Source organism: Sitophilus oryzae, unplaced genomic scaffold (genome assembly GCF_002938485.1).
Source record: "Sitophilus oryzae breed Bouriz unplaced genomic scaffold, Soryzae_2.0 scaffold_359_pilon_pilon, whole genome shotgun sequence".
Classification (NCBI taxonomy): domain Eukaryota; kingdom Metazoa; phylum Arthropoda; class Insecta; order Coleoptera; family Curculionidae; genus Sitophilus; species Sitophilus oryzae.
The window spans coordinates 378138-392028 of record NW_022146928.1 but is presented as its reverse complement, the minus strand read 5'-3'; the positions used below and the strand labels follow the sequence as shown (position 1 = coordinate 392028).

General features: G+C 33.3%; 1 long non-coding RNA gene across 1 annotated transcript; it reads left to right on the top strand.

Annotated features, from left to right (window-relative positions):
- Positions 1-12283: 12283 nt before the first annotated feature.
- Positions 12284-13378, top strand: LOC115885066. The gene is made up of 3 exons (XR_004050677.1): positions 12284-12387; positions 12699-12861; positions 13335-13378. It is a non-coding gene; the product is annotated as an uncharacterized LOC115885066 (long non-coding RNA).
- The last annotated feature ends 513 nt before the right edge of the window (positions 13379-13891 follow it).

The following is a 13891-nucleotide window of genomic DNA, read 5'->3' as shown; positions in this document are numbered from 1 at the left end:
ACTAATATAGAATGTTAATTTACCTTTTCAAAAGTCTTTAATTATGCAGATAAATAATAATATAGAATATTAAATTGTGATAAAAAATAATTAGGCAAATAGGTCAACACAAAATCAAGGCCCGCTTCGATATAAAGATCAAAAACGTAATATTTCTCTCATTCTTAGAAATAGATGTCCATAACTTTAGATCATTGGAAAGGGTAAAATACCAGCATTTTTTTAAGTTCATAGCCAACTATGATTTCCATTTAAAAAATTATATTTTTTATTATTTGACAAAAAGAGCAAGAATAGAAAAAAACTGACTACGCCACTGGATTGTGCCTAAAAATGTGCCTTAATAACGTTTTTACAGAATTGTATTATTCCGCAAAATAAAAAAGTTATGGGCAATTTTCAAAATGGTAAAAAATTCAAAAAGACCCCGTATCTCAGTTGGCAGTAATAATATCAACAGGCGGTTTACGCCATTAAACCTTTCTCAGAAACCGAGCCCATGAGATCTATGTCGGTTTTGCTATATCTAGTCAGAAAATAGGTTTTCTCTGTTAAAACAGACCAATTTCGACCGCCCTGTACAGGGTGTTGACAAACTTTTTTATTATAGCATGCATATTTAAATATCTTTAAATATCTCAGAAACCACAGCATTTAAACATATTAAATCCTTATAATAAATACCTTATTTTATGCCCAAGAATCCAAAAATGAAATCAAATACCGGGTGTTAGGTTAGGGGTTAGGGTGTTAGTTATTATATATATTATTATTACATTATTTTTAAATTATGTACATCTTTCCGTTTTCATATAATCAACCAAGGCGAATGAGGTGCGCCACCCTGTATATATTTGGACCAACTAATACACAGTTCGGGATCTCTACTACCAGAAATCAACCGAAGAATTAAGTTAGCGTGGAGTACTTATGGAAGAAACTCGATCATATTCAAATCTAGAACGCCGCCACTCTATTTAAAACAAACATTCGACCAATGTGTACTACCAGTTATAACCTATGCATGCGAAACCTGGACACTTAGGCCCGTATTTATAGTTGCGTCTCGAGACGCCAAGACGGTCTTGGGCTCTTGAGAGCGGAATCCACAGAATACACGAGCAAACGTCATTTTGGAGATTGCGATTTTCATTTTGGATAGTTTATGTGATCTGTGGATAGTTTCTTAACCTAACTTTTTTAGTAAACAAAATAAATCCCTTGTAAATCCGTTTTGTCTGATTAAACAGTTTTGAATATGTTAGATGAATTTGAGGATATTTTGGACCATGTGGAAGAAGAAAATCGTCTTCGAGTTCCAAAACGATACATTAAGGGATGCAGGAAATCCAATAGAAATGTTTAGCGAGGGGAATTTAAATACCGATATACAGTTACTATTTTACCTCTTGTAATTGAAGACTTGCAAAAACCTACCAAGCGTGGTTTGCCTATTCCCCCCGTTATTCAATTATTAATTTTTTACGGTTTTATGCGACTTCTAATTTTCAGATAGTAAGTGGAGACTTGCATGGTGTTAGCCAACCTACAATAAGCCAGATTATCAAGAGGGTGTCCATTTTAATAGCAGAACATTTGAGTGAATTTGTGTGATACAACCATAAATATGTATATATATAACCATAAATAAAACTATAAAACATGGAGTATCAACTTTATATAGAGTGGTCAACTCAATAAGAATACAGAATTTACACCAAGCAATAAAATCTTGAAAATTATAGGTATACGGTGTATACATCCAATATTGTATATTATGTGATATGATATTTATGTAAATATTCATGATGAAAATAAAAAGACAACTTTTTTAGTTTTAATGTATTAGTGGGAAAATTCTGTGTGACCAGTTAAAACAAGCACTTAGCTGTCTGGTCATAGTGAGCATAAAACTACTAAGAAATCATATATTATTTAAGTATAGAAAAACAGTATTTTTAAGATAACTAATAAAGGACTATAAGGAATTACTTACAATTATGTTACATGTAAATATATAAATACTAACTTAACACTAATAGAAAAGTAAATAAAATTATTATATAGGTACTAGTTACCTTGGAACATTACTTAACATATTACATAATTACTAGATATACATATATTAATACAATAAATACATTAATTTGCAAAATGTTGAATAAGATTTCTTCAAAAATGTAACCCTCTTCCTTTTTATTTATAATTGGAATGTGTAAATTGGCATCTTCAAAATTATTATTTATAATTGGAATGTGTAAATTAGCATCTTCAACAATAGTAGCAAATAATAGCAACAGTTGTTTTGTAAACCTCAGAGACATGGAAGACGTTTTTTCCAAGTCCCAAATAGCCTTTCAACATTTCGCGTTCTTCTATGGGCAAAGTTATACCTGGTTTCTTGTTGATTACCTAGCTGTAGAACAGGAGTCAATAGAAACAGCCTACATCTATATGCATTGTCTCCAACAAGTAAATCAGGAATATCACTCCTTTCCATTAGCATTCTTAAATTACTTGGATCGAATATAACACTATCATGACTTGACCCTGGATATCCAACTATAATATCCATAATTTCCCTTTTGGGATCTGAACATTTAGACTAAATAAACTTTTGCAATTATGAAATACTTCTACATTATTGCATTGTTCTTGATTATCTGGCTTATTGTAGGTTGGCAACACCACGCAAGTCTCCATTTACCATCTGAAAATTACAAGTCGCATAAAACTGTAAACAAATTAGTAATTGAATAACGGGGAGAATGGGTAAACCACGATTGGTAAGTTTTTGCAAGTCTTCAATTTATAAGAGGTAAAATAGTTTCTGTAATTGTAGCCTTGTTAAACCTATATCGGCATAAATCCCATGGTCCAAAATATTCTCAAACTCTTCTAACGTATTCAAAACTGTTTAATCAGACAAAACGGATTTACCAGGGATTTACTTTGTTTACAAAAAAAGTTGGGTTAAGAAACTATCCACAGATCACTTAAACTATCCAAAATGACAATCTCCAAAATGAAAATCGCAATCTCCAAAATGACGTTTGCTCGTGTATTCTGTGGATTCCGCTCTCAAGAGCCCAAGACCGTCTTGGCGTCTCGAGACGCAACTATAAATACGGGCCTTAAAGACTGGTTCTCACTATACCTTCCGTTTTCATTCCATATCCCTTCCATATTCGTTCCGTATTTTTATTGTATTGACGCTATACATAAGCTTCCGTTCCGTATCAGACTTTTTATTGTACAATTTATATAATTACGAAAGTTTTATTTTAAAAATTTGTATCTTTTGAAAAAGGTAATAGATTTAATTAAGAGGTGAAAGAATAAATAAATATCAACAAAATGTTAACAGAGCTGGTACAAATAAAAAATGTCTATACCTATGTGGCGGCTTCATCTCTCGAGGAATTAAGAGACCTAGAAAAAGACCGAACCTGAGATGGAACCATGATATAAGGAAATTATCATAACTTGGGCCCGCATAGCCAATAATAGACAACAATGGGCCCAACCACAAAGAGAGTATGTGAAGGAGGCTACACCATAATTAGAAATGGTTGAATAAGCTGAAAATAATGATGATGATGTACTAAGAATAAACAATAAAATTTAACCCCAACAACGGTAACTAAAGTCTATCCAAGGACTCAGGAAAGATTTCGACAGATGACATCTAAAATACGACAAACAAGGCTCTATATACAGGGTGGTCCGAACTGTATTCCGCAAACTTCGGCAGCATATTCTGCATATAAAAATAAGTAAAAAAGTTCGTATAAATGTATGTCCTAAAATGCTTAGTTTCAGACATACAGGGTGTAGAAGTTTCATTATTATTTCGATTTTTTCTAAATAATATCTGAAGTAACGTCAATATTTGGATGAAAATTGGTGTCCGGAAGTTTTTTGACATGAGAAATTTGATTTTGATGTCAATATGACTGCTACTAGTAGAGGGCGCCACCTACATGTGTTTTAACTGTTTTGAAGCGTATTAACTTTTTGTCCGTACTTGTATAAAACTACCGAGCGAAAAAATATACATCTCTGTGACTTTTTACGTAAAAAATATCTCTTTGTAAAAATCCCTACGATCAACTGTTTTTAATATATTTAGAATGGAAATAGTCAATACATGTCATTATTGACGAAAAATAAACACGTTGAGTAGATAGTTCTTTCACTAAAATAATAAATTTGGGAAAATTTTTATTTTTTTAAATTAATCATAAATTTTTCTGCTAAAAATGATGATAAAACAGTTTCTGTTGAACTTTTGACACAAAAACATTTGAAATTTATGATTTCAGTCTAATAACTATTTAGTCAACATGTTTAATTTATGTCAATGATGACAGGTATTGATAATTTTGATTCCAAATATCTCGAAAACCATTACTCGTAGTGATTTTTACCAAGAGACCTTTTTCACGTAAAAAACGTTGCAAATGTTTATTTTTTTACTCAGTAGTTTTATACAGGTACGGACGAAAAGTTATTACTCTTCCCAGACAAATATTTCATCCAAATATTGACGTTACTTCAGAAATTATTTGGAAAAAATCTCGGAATAAAAATGAAACTTCTACACCCTGTATCTCCGAAACTAAGCATTTTAGAACATACACTTATACGAACTTTTTTACTTATTTTTATCTGCAGAATATGCTGCCGAAGTTTCCGGAATACAGTTCGGACCACCCTGTATATAATAAACTTTAAATAATATTCCGGCCATAGGAAGAAGGTTCACCAGAATTAAGAACGCCCTCTATTTTTTGACAAAAGCAAATTTAAAATACATTATGTATTAAAAAAAGCATAAATTTTAGCCGACCAACAGGTATGGAAGGCTATTGATCGGCAAAAAAAAAGTTTTTTTAATTTCACTCAAAATGAGTTATTTGGGTCATAAATGACCTAAATACAAAATATTTTCAAGGTGTCTGTATGTCTGTCTGTCTGTCCGTCTATAACACGATAACTCAAAAACCGGTAAACCGATTTTAACCAAATAATGCACAAAAATACTGTGGCACCCGAGAATCTGGCCATTAGTTTTTGGTGGAAGTGGGGGGTTGGTAAGGGGGTATGGGAGGGGGTTAAAAATTTAAAAAAATCGTTACTCCAAAATTACAGTAGCTAGCTAAACGCGGTTTTCAATTTAAGATTAGGAATAATATTTGCAACAAAATTTGTAATAACATCAAAATCAAAGTCGCAGTTTTTGAGATAAAAAAAAAATTGGAAAAATTCCTTTACTTTGAAACTAAAAGAACTGCCTACCAACTTTTTATTAACATATTTTAGTATGGGCGGCTATACGTGCCTCCAGGCGCCATTTTTTTGATCCAACGAGGAATATTACATTCGAACGAATATGATGTGCTTCGTTCAAACTAAAATGCCGTTATAGATAGATCTATCTGTCAATTTTTAGAACTAGTTACCAAATAATCGTAAATAAAAAAATACTGTTCCGAAATAGCTGGTTTATTTTCTAGGTTTATCACTAGATGAAAAGAAAGGTCAGAAGAGGTACGATAAACCACAGAAGAAAAAAAATACGTTATCTCACAAACCCAGACAGTATTTTTAAATTATCTCAAAAATGCTTTCATTTGAAGTTAAACACAGAATAGTGGGTTATTAAAACAATCCTCCTAAATTAAAAAATTTGCACCTGCGCCACTGAAATTCTAAAAAATTTGGTTTTTTACCTATGTGGTAGGAAATTTTCTTCTCTTTAATTTTTTACTCGTCACTTTTTTTCCAAAAATTCGTCGTTTTAGAGTTATTGAAGAAAAAGTAAAAAAGGGCCATTTTTACCCCTTGTAGGGGTGGGTTTTGGGGTGACGAGCTCAACGGTTCATCGCTGGGGTTTCAGGATGTTTAAAGATCTACAAAATGAAGTTCCATGCAAAATTGCAGCTTGTCTCTAATTTGTTGAAGGTCACCCATGTAAAACGATGTATTGGCCCTGAGCTAATAATTCTAGGATGCAAAGCGGGCTCGCCTTCTCGTGGTGCGCCATGAATAACGCTAAAGAGCTAGCAAAACTGGCGGACAGACAATACCATCATATCCTATCCTCAAACACACGATTATCCAAAAAACACTCAAAATGGCTCTTCTCAGAACTTTAAAACTAGAAAAATCGGACCGTTACCCGTCACACAGTGATTCGTTCTTATGGGAGCTTGTGGCCTTAATATGAAACGTAATACGTGAACAGTGGCTTAACCAAAGACATTATAAAGATAGACCGGACATCTCATTCATAAATACTCGTTGGAAGTGTATCAAACATTCCAATGTGTCAAACAAGGACAGAAGAGACAGAGAAGTCTAAAATTTCCGACCCCGGCAACTAGGCGCATTTGGATTGTTCTAATGGCCAGTAGCGTATCGTTTTTTGGAAGGAATTTAATTAGTAAAGTAAAAGTAAAGTAATTAATAAAATTTTTACTCCATATTAATATACTACATTAACACTTTTTCGTCAGATGAGTTTTGTTATATGGTCTAATATAATAATATAATTAATATCCCATATATACTTAAGTTGAAACGTTAGTAGGTAGTTTTCGAAAATCGCTCCAACGTCGATTTTCAATTTAAACTTTCAGTTACTTCTATATAAACTTTCAGTTACTTTTGAATATTTACACGGTGACTCAAGTTTCTGAAACTGTTCTATATTAGGTTTGTGGTTGGTGACTTTTCTGTCAATTTTTTTTCAGAATATGGAGGCAATGGTAAAGCACATTTTAGACATTTTTGTAAACATAGGTGGCCGGAACATATTTTCAAACTAAAGTTGTAGATTTACCATTAAATTTCCATTCCAGAAATACCTAGATTGCCACCTGTCTTTTTGAAAAGGACAGTCTTTTGACTTTTTTTTGACTTAAAAAGTAATTTTTATTTACGTATTTTGCCTGAGAAAATTACCTAGAGCAAACAGAAATATTCTTTTCGTCCAAATTTAATTAGAGATGTTATAAAACTTATAAATAATTTTTTCTTGTTTAGAATAGGCACATTATTTAGAACTTCCTGTTTAGTCTCAAACGATAGTTTAGGTTTTAGTTTTACCTTTTTTGATCTTAAAAAGAACTTTTCAAAATTAGTAATTAGTAACGATTTAGTTAGTTCGCAATCGATAGCTTCCTGTGAAGTACTGTGTAATAGTTGTTTAATCTTATATTATTAATAACTTCCTATACCTAAAATGAATATTTAATGAGAAAATTGTGTTTTTTTTGAAAATATAAGACAAGATTTGACTTTGGGTCTTCTTCTTGTATTATGATGGCTCTGATACGAGGCAATTACCTTTTAGTCTCTCAATAGAAGGCATTTATCATTAAAAGTATCAAATCTGTGTGCTACAGTATGGGATTTCTGTCGCATAATATTGAATATTACGTTTATTTACAAACCCATTACTTTTAAAGGTAGCTTCATCAGACAATCAAATTTTAGAAAAATATCTGAATCTTCATGAACTGTATTAAGCATATGTATTGTGGTTTGAATCACCGTGTATGTTGACAAACATATTTTGAAAATGTGCGACAAACCAAAAACGTAATAGGTAAAAAGCTTTTTTGGAGGCCTGGGTCACTCTGTATATAGTATGTATAAAACTAGTAGCCTAAAATTATTTACAATTCGTCCCATTTAAAAAAAAATAACACACCGTACAAATAACTCTAGGAAGAGGTATTTGTACGGTGGTAAAAAATTGTTTAAACGAGGCCGAAGGGGCAGATATAATAATGCAATAAAATGTAGAAAAGGGCGGGTAAACACCTACGTATTTGTTGAGCAAAATTCCTTTAGAATATCGTATATAATGACCAAAATATGACGCAATTTTAAGAAAAAAGTCACTTTCTGGCTTATAATAAAGTTTCAAATGCAACGTTTATATTCAAATTTGTTATGATCTACAACAGTTAAGTAGTAATTGAGTCGAATAATAATTCAATTACCGGCTACTACGTTCCTGTTTTAATAGCTCAAAATTCAACAAATATAATTAGAAATTATTTTAATTGTGAGAGGCTCCCTTGTGGGACGCCTATGTACGGCGATTACGGCGCGGCGGAAACAATACCTACCTGTGAAAAGACAAATTCGGGTAATTTGAGCTTATTTTTCCACACATTTGACACTGTCGTACCATATTGAAAATTCGCAGATTCAAAAGTACGTTAAACAAAAGCAAAACTACTGAAAAACACTGAAAAGTTCACTTCGGACTTGATTCCGACTACAAACACACCGTAAGCTAAACGTAGTACGCTATAACGGACCAATGGTCGTTGCGAGGGGTGGTGGGACGGACGGCTCATTTTCATTCTGGAAGACTAGCAGCGACGTTGCCAATAGTTCTAGACGTTTCAGCACATTAAACAATAAACATGTCCTTTAATAGTAACGCATATATCCTCTGGTTAATCACGCATACATCTTTAAAAATAAACTATTAATTTAATTAAGAAATTGAGATTTATTGATATCCGGTGAAGGTTTTAAAGTCACCTTTTCTACAAATCAAACTAAGCAGATAGGCGCAAATTTGAGATGTGGCAATGTCGCCTTCTCTATCTCATTTGGTTTTTACAGTACGTAGTCAACCTCCGATTGTTTGATCGGGTTAAAATGCACAATGTGATATCTGTTCTTCCTAAATCTATGGGCTTAACTCACAAATATTTGGTGACCTAGAAATAAATGCAGATATTTTAAGGGGTGGTAGATCTGGACATCTGGTTCTGAAAAGAAACATTTATTCTCTTTACCATTTTTAAAATTCATTGAAAATAACCGAGTTATTTAACTTTGAAAATTTAAAAAAAAAATTATGGCAACATTTTGAGAACCGCTGGCAAATATCGCCAACACCATCCAATTACCCGGATCGGTGCCCGGATCTCAGATAATTCGACGCCCTGTGTTGCGGCATAAGGCCGTATTTATAAAAATGAAGTATTTCCTTCAAAGGTAAAGGTAGAAGTAAAAGGTAGAGCTCACAAGGAGAAGGTAGAAGGAAAAGGTTTTGTTTAATTTCATATTCATATTCTTTTCCTTTTCTTTGCAAGCAAATCCTCGCAGAAAAAAAGGAAAAGGTAGACGAGCGCAATTTACGAGTATGTTGCCACCACACATATTGCAACTTGCAGTTACAGAGGTAAATGAGCAAATTAATTGTTGTTAGGTATAGAGTGTTTGATGGTACTTCTAAGTTGTACTTGGAGCTTTGAGTTGTATTTATATATTTTATTGAGCTGTGTTACGATGGCAAGTGACGGGGAACTGTCAGACTACCAAGTAGAGTTACAAGACACCGCCGCGGCCGGTGCTATTTCAACTGTCCAAAAGCATGTTCTATAACAACTCTTTCTTTCTTTAACCCTTAACCGGCGTTGCGGAGTCCCTGGGACTCTAGTAAAAATCCTCTAGTAGCTTCCTATGGTGATGGTATCTGTCGGATGTTGAGTCGACTTCGATCTGTTATCACAGCAAGTGCATCTAACAAACATCTTAGAATCCGTGGGACTCCGCGACGCCGTTAGTGTAATAATATCAATTTAGTGACTATGTCTAAGAAATTAAAGGTGCCTAAGGCCACAGATCCTAACTTTGAAGAAACTATGTTAAGATGGTTTGATGAAAGTGAGAAAAGGGTTTTCTGACCAAGATAGAGAACCTGAGAGCCATGTGACAACAGAAAATGTTATTACAAGTGATCACGACATGACGAGTGCGATATCTGCCAATGAATCTGATGATCAACATGACATGGAGGTTACTGAAACTTTAGAGGACAGTGACACAACTGATCCAACTAAAAAATATTTCTGTTCACTCAAATATTCAAAAAAAGTGTATGTTCAATGCGTAGAAAATGACGAAGATTCCTAAATAAAAGCTATACTTTATTTGTTTTTAAACACTTGTCAATTTTTTGCAATTTTACATTAGGTGTGGTTGTATTCTTTTTTTTTGTAGTTCTCACCTTGGTGATCACGTTTTTCAATGAGTAATGTTTATTGTTTATATTTTTCTTTTTGTAAAATACGATGAAATGTAGCATAATGTTCATTTTGTACAAACTGTATTACTCTGGGTTTGTTTGCTTTTTTTTAATTTATTTTGTAAATAACATGGCTGTAAAAATAAAAATATATTTCCTTGTAAGTGTTTAACGATGTATATAACGAAAAAAAAAATGTTTTGATAACACTAATACAGCGCACCTGTATATTTTGGAGTCCCAGGGACTCCGCAAGTTAATAATCGATTGAAAGCAACCTGCGCTGCGTCTTCCACAATGGGGAAGGGTTACATCAGATATGACATTATACCATAGCCACTGTCTCCCAACAACACGGTATTAGCCCGCGGTTACATTGGACGCGGGTCCGTGCGTTTTTTTAAACGTGCGAGCTCTGATGGAATTTACTCGCACGACTATTTTATTTTAGTGGTTACATTAGATGCGCGTTCATGGTGTCCTGTGTGTCGAGTTTGTCAAAACGGACGCCACTACATTGATGCTGTCTGAGGATTTAATGTTAAAATAACTACTTATGAACAGAAGAAAATGTTAGGTAAATGATTTATATGCAAGAAAAGGGGAAGAAAATGAATATGTAAAATATTGGGTGAATTAAAACAGCAATTGGTCAATTTTTTTGAATATTTTAGAATGTTTCCAGCAACATTAATATATTCTAAAATAAAAATAAACCTGGTATTCAAAAATATTCAATTTTTTTGGGAATGTATTGGGCTCAGAGATATAAAAATTCGAACGCTCGGAACCGTGCACGTATTAAAAAAACAAACCAGTTTGTTTTCATCCAACCAACGGAAATCGACGTACGTGCACGGACGCGCAAACTCCGCTGGAATGTAAGCGCCTGCGTAGATACTATTTGTTTGTTTTTTGCTGCGTGCACGTCCGAGCACGTACGACCAAAAAAACGCACGGACACGCATCCAGTGTAACCACGGGCTTAGTCGTCCGCCGCATAACTTCATGAACTGAAGAATTTTTCCAAATTCGACTGTCATGCACAGAGCCGGGCCACCGTGCATCGATATTCATGAAAACGTAATTTTGATCACATATGCCGATGCCTTGAACATTAATACTAGCATAATTCTTCCGGTTTACATATTCATCCTCAAACAGACGCGGCTTTTCAATTTTAACATGCGTGCAGTCGATAACTCCTATTGCAGTCGGAATTTTTTTTTCGCTGACCATTTCACTTTGGCTTCCATAACTTCTTTTTCGGTCGACGGGAACTTGATTCAGTCAGCCGCCTTGTCACAATGAGACGGAGAGTGGTATCGGCAATCCTGGGACTGTAGGCTGTGTATATCCCAGTTCCTCACCTATATCGCTCTGGAAACCCGGATCTGCCATGTACCGTAAAAACACTTTACGGTACATGGCAGAATTAAAATCTGCTCCGGACTAGATGCATATTTTCTGAAGCAAATCTTTCAATTTTGAGGCAAATTCTCCTGTTTATAAATATCAAAAAAGTGAAACCTTTTCCTTTAGAGCAACACCTTTTCGACCCAAACCCGAACCTTTTCTTTCTTTTTGCTTATGAATAGAATGTGAAGTTCGACTTCTACAAGTAAAAGCAAATGCTCTTCTTTATGAATATGGCCTATTGTCAAGAAAGTATATGCATAAAAGGAGTTTAGCAAGATTGCAGAAATGCAGTACATTTTTAAGATGGTGTTGTTATTACACAAAATAAAATTAAAAGAAAACACAGCATTAAAAAAAGATATTTATGACAGATTTAGTAATGACAGAGACAACTACGAGACGATCAAGCGCATACGGGAATTAGGTCTGCCGGATCTCTGGCCAGATCAAATTTCTCTGGAAAATTAGCATTTGGAGTGAGAGGGCGCTGTTTCGCAAATTTAAATCACCCGGTACATATTTTACTGCTTTTATTTCCGCTTCCGTTCTAGTCCCGCTTTACGCGACGCCGTGACAGAGGCCGCCATTGCTCATATTCTCATATATCGATTGTTGATTTGATTTTTTCGCTTGCGAATTTCCAAATTATTTGAGTTGTATTAGCAATATTATGTATGTTTAAGTGATCACTAATATCCTATATATTGCGCGAATTACCCAGAGGTATCTATTAACCACTATAATTAGTGTATTTCAACGCAATTAGTTAATTTTTATTTGAAGACCAACATGGGAACAAGGCCTATTCGTTCAAGAAAATGTTGTATTGATAGATCTATGGAGGAAATAACAAAGATGAGTCCAGAATTTAGCCAAAATGCATAATTTTCCAAAAATACTGAAAAGTAAATACATATTTTAAAACGTATGTTTAGTATTGCAATAAAACTGATAAAATTTTCTTCTCCTGGTGATGGGAGAAGCCATGACAAAAAAGACAAAGATAATTCTACTACGAAAATACAATATTCTTTGCCTGAGGCTAGCCAGCTTAGCTTGTTTAAAAATGCTATATTAAAAACACATTTGTGAATTTTATTTGTAGATCGACATTTGCTGTTTATAAACTTTCGAGTCAGATATTAACTCTCTTTGAGGATCAGCTATATTTTAATAATTGAGGAGTAAAAAAATTAATAATGTTTTGTATTCGTAGACCAAAAATATGACAAGAATCTTTGAAAATATAACACAATGCCTTTTGTAATTATGTTGTCTTGTGATGATAGTAAAATTTGGTTGATATAAAACTGAAACATACCTATTCCTGCTCTATGAATGACTCTGTGATGACGTTACCCAGGATTTAACTAATTCAGGTGAGCAGTTAAGCCCTAGGCTCTAGTATATATTTTTTTCAAGTTATTTAAAATACAGGGTTGTAAATTAGCTTCATATCTTTCTTCATATCTTCTTCGTTTTCAAGTGTTATATAGTTTCACTTCCATGTTTTTATAAAATATGCAGGGAATATTACACTAAATTTTAAAATAATATTTTATATGTCAAATAATACCAATGTTTTTTAAAATATAGCCATTTTTAAAGATTAACTTTTCTATACATTTAAAAATCACAAAATTGTAAATTCACATTTTCTTTTTAATTCAACGTATGTATAAAACTGTCCTCACATTTGATTTATACAAAGGTACTGTATATTGCAGGGCATATATAAAATGCGTCAAAACTAGATGAATACTTGTCCACTTTATCAAATGGGAATAGTTTTTATCTAACTACATATATCGATAAATAATTTAATTTCAAAATATTTATTGATATTTTGCAGCTCCATCAGCACAATAAATCATGTTATGTAATTTTGTAGAGAAAAAATAAATACAGTATTTTATTTTCTAATGGGACTAATAACAAAATTGAACATTGCAGCATAATCTTAAGATCAAACGAACTTACCTTAAGTGATGTTCAATCTTGATTATATGTAGACCTCGTCGAAATAAATAATAGTTTGTAGTACCTTCGGATTAGTCCGAACCGATCACTATTTTAAAGCTGAAAAAGCAAAAACAGCCGCCGCTCGCCCCGCCGCACTGCTCCATATTCAGTCTATTTTAAAGCTGTTGTTGCAACGGGAATAATTCAAAAATGAATTATAGGGTGGGTTAGGGACTTATTTATTTCAACGAGGTAAGTTCGTTTGATCTTAAGATTATATTTCGGCCTCGTCTCATAAATAATAGTTTGTAGATGTTTAAATACATACATGCAACAACTCATTATCTCATATTTTATATTTATAATATTTGAAGATGATTTCTCATATCACTCGTGACACAAAAGGTAATAACAGATAACTAACAAAGAAGAAACATTCTGTAGTGA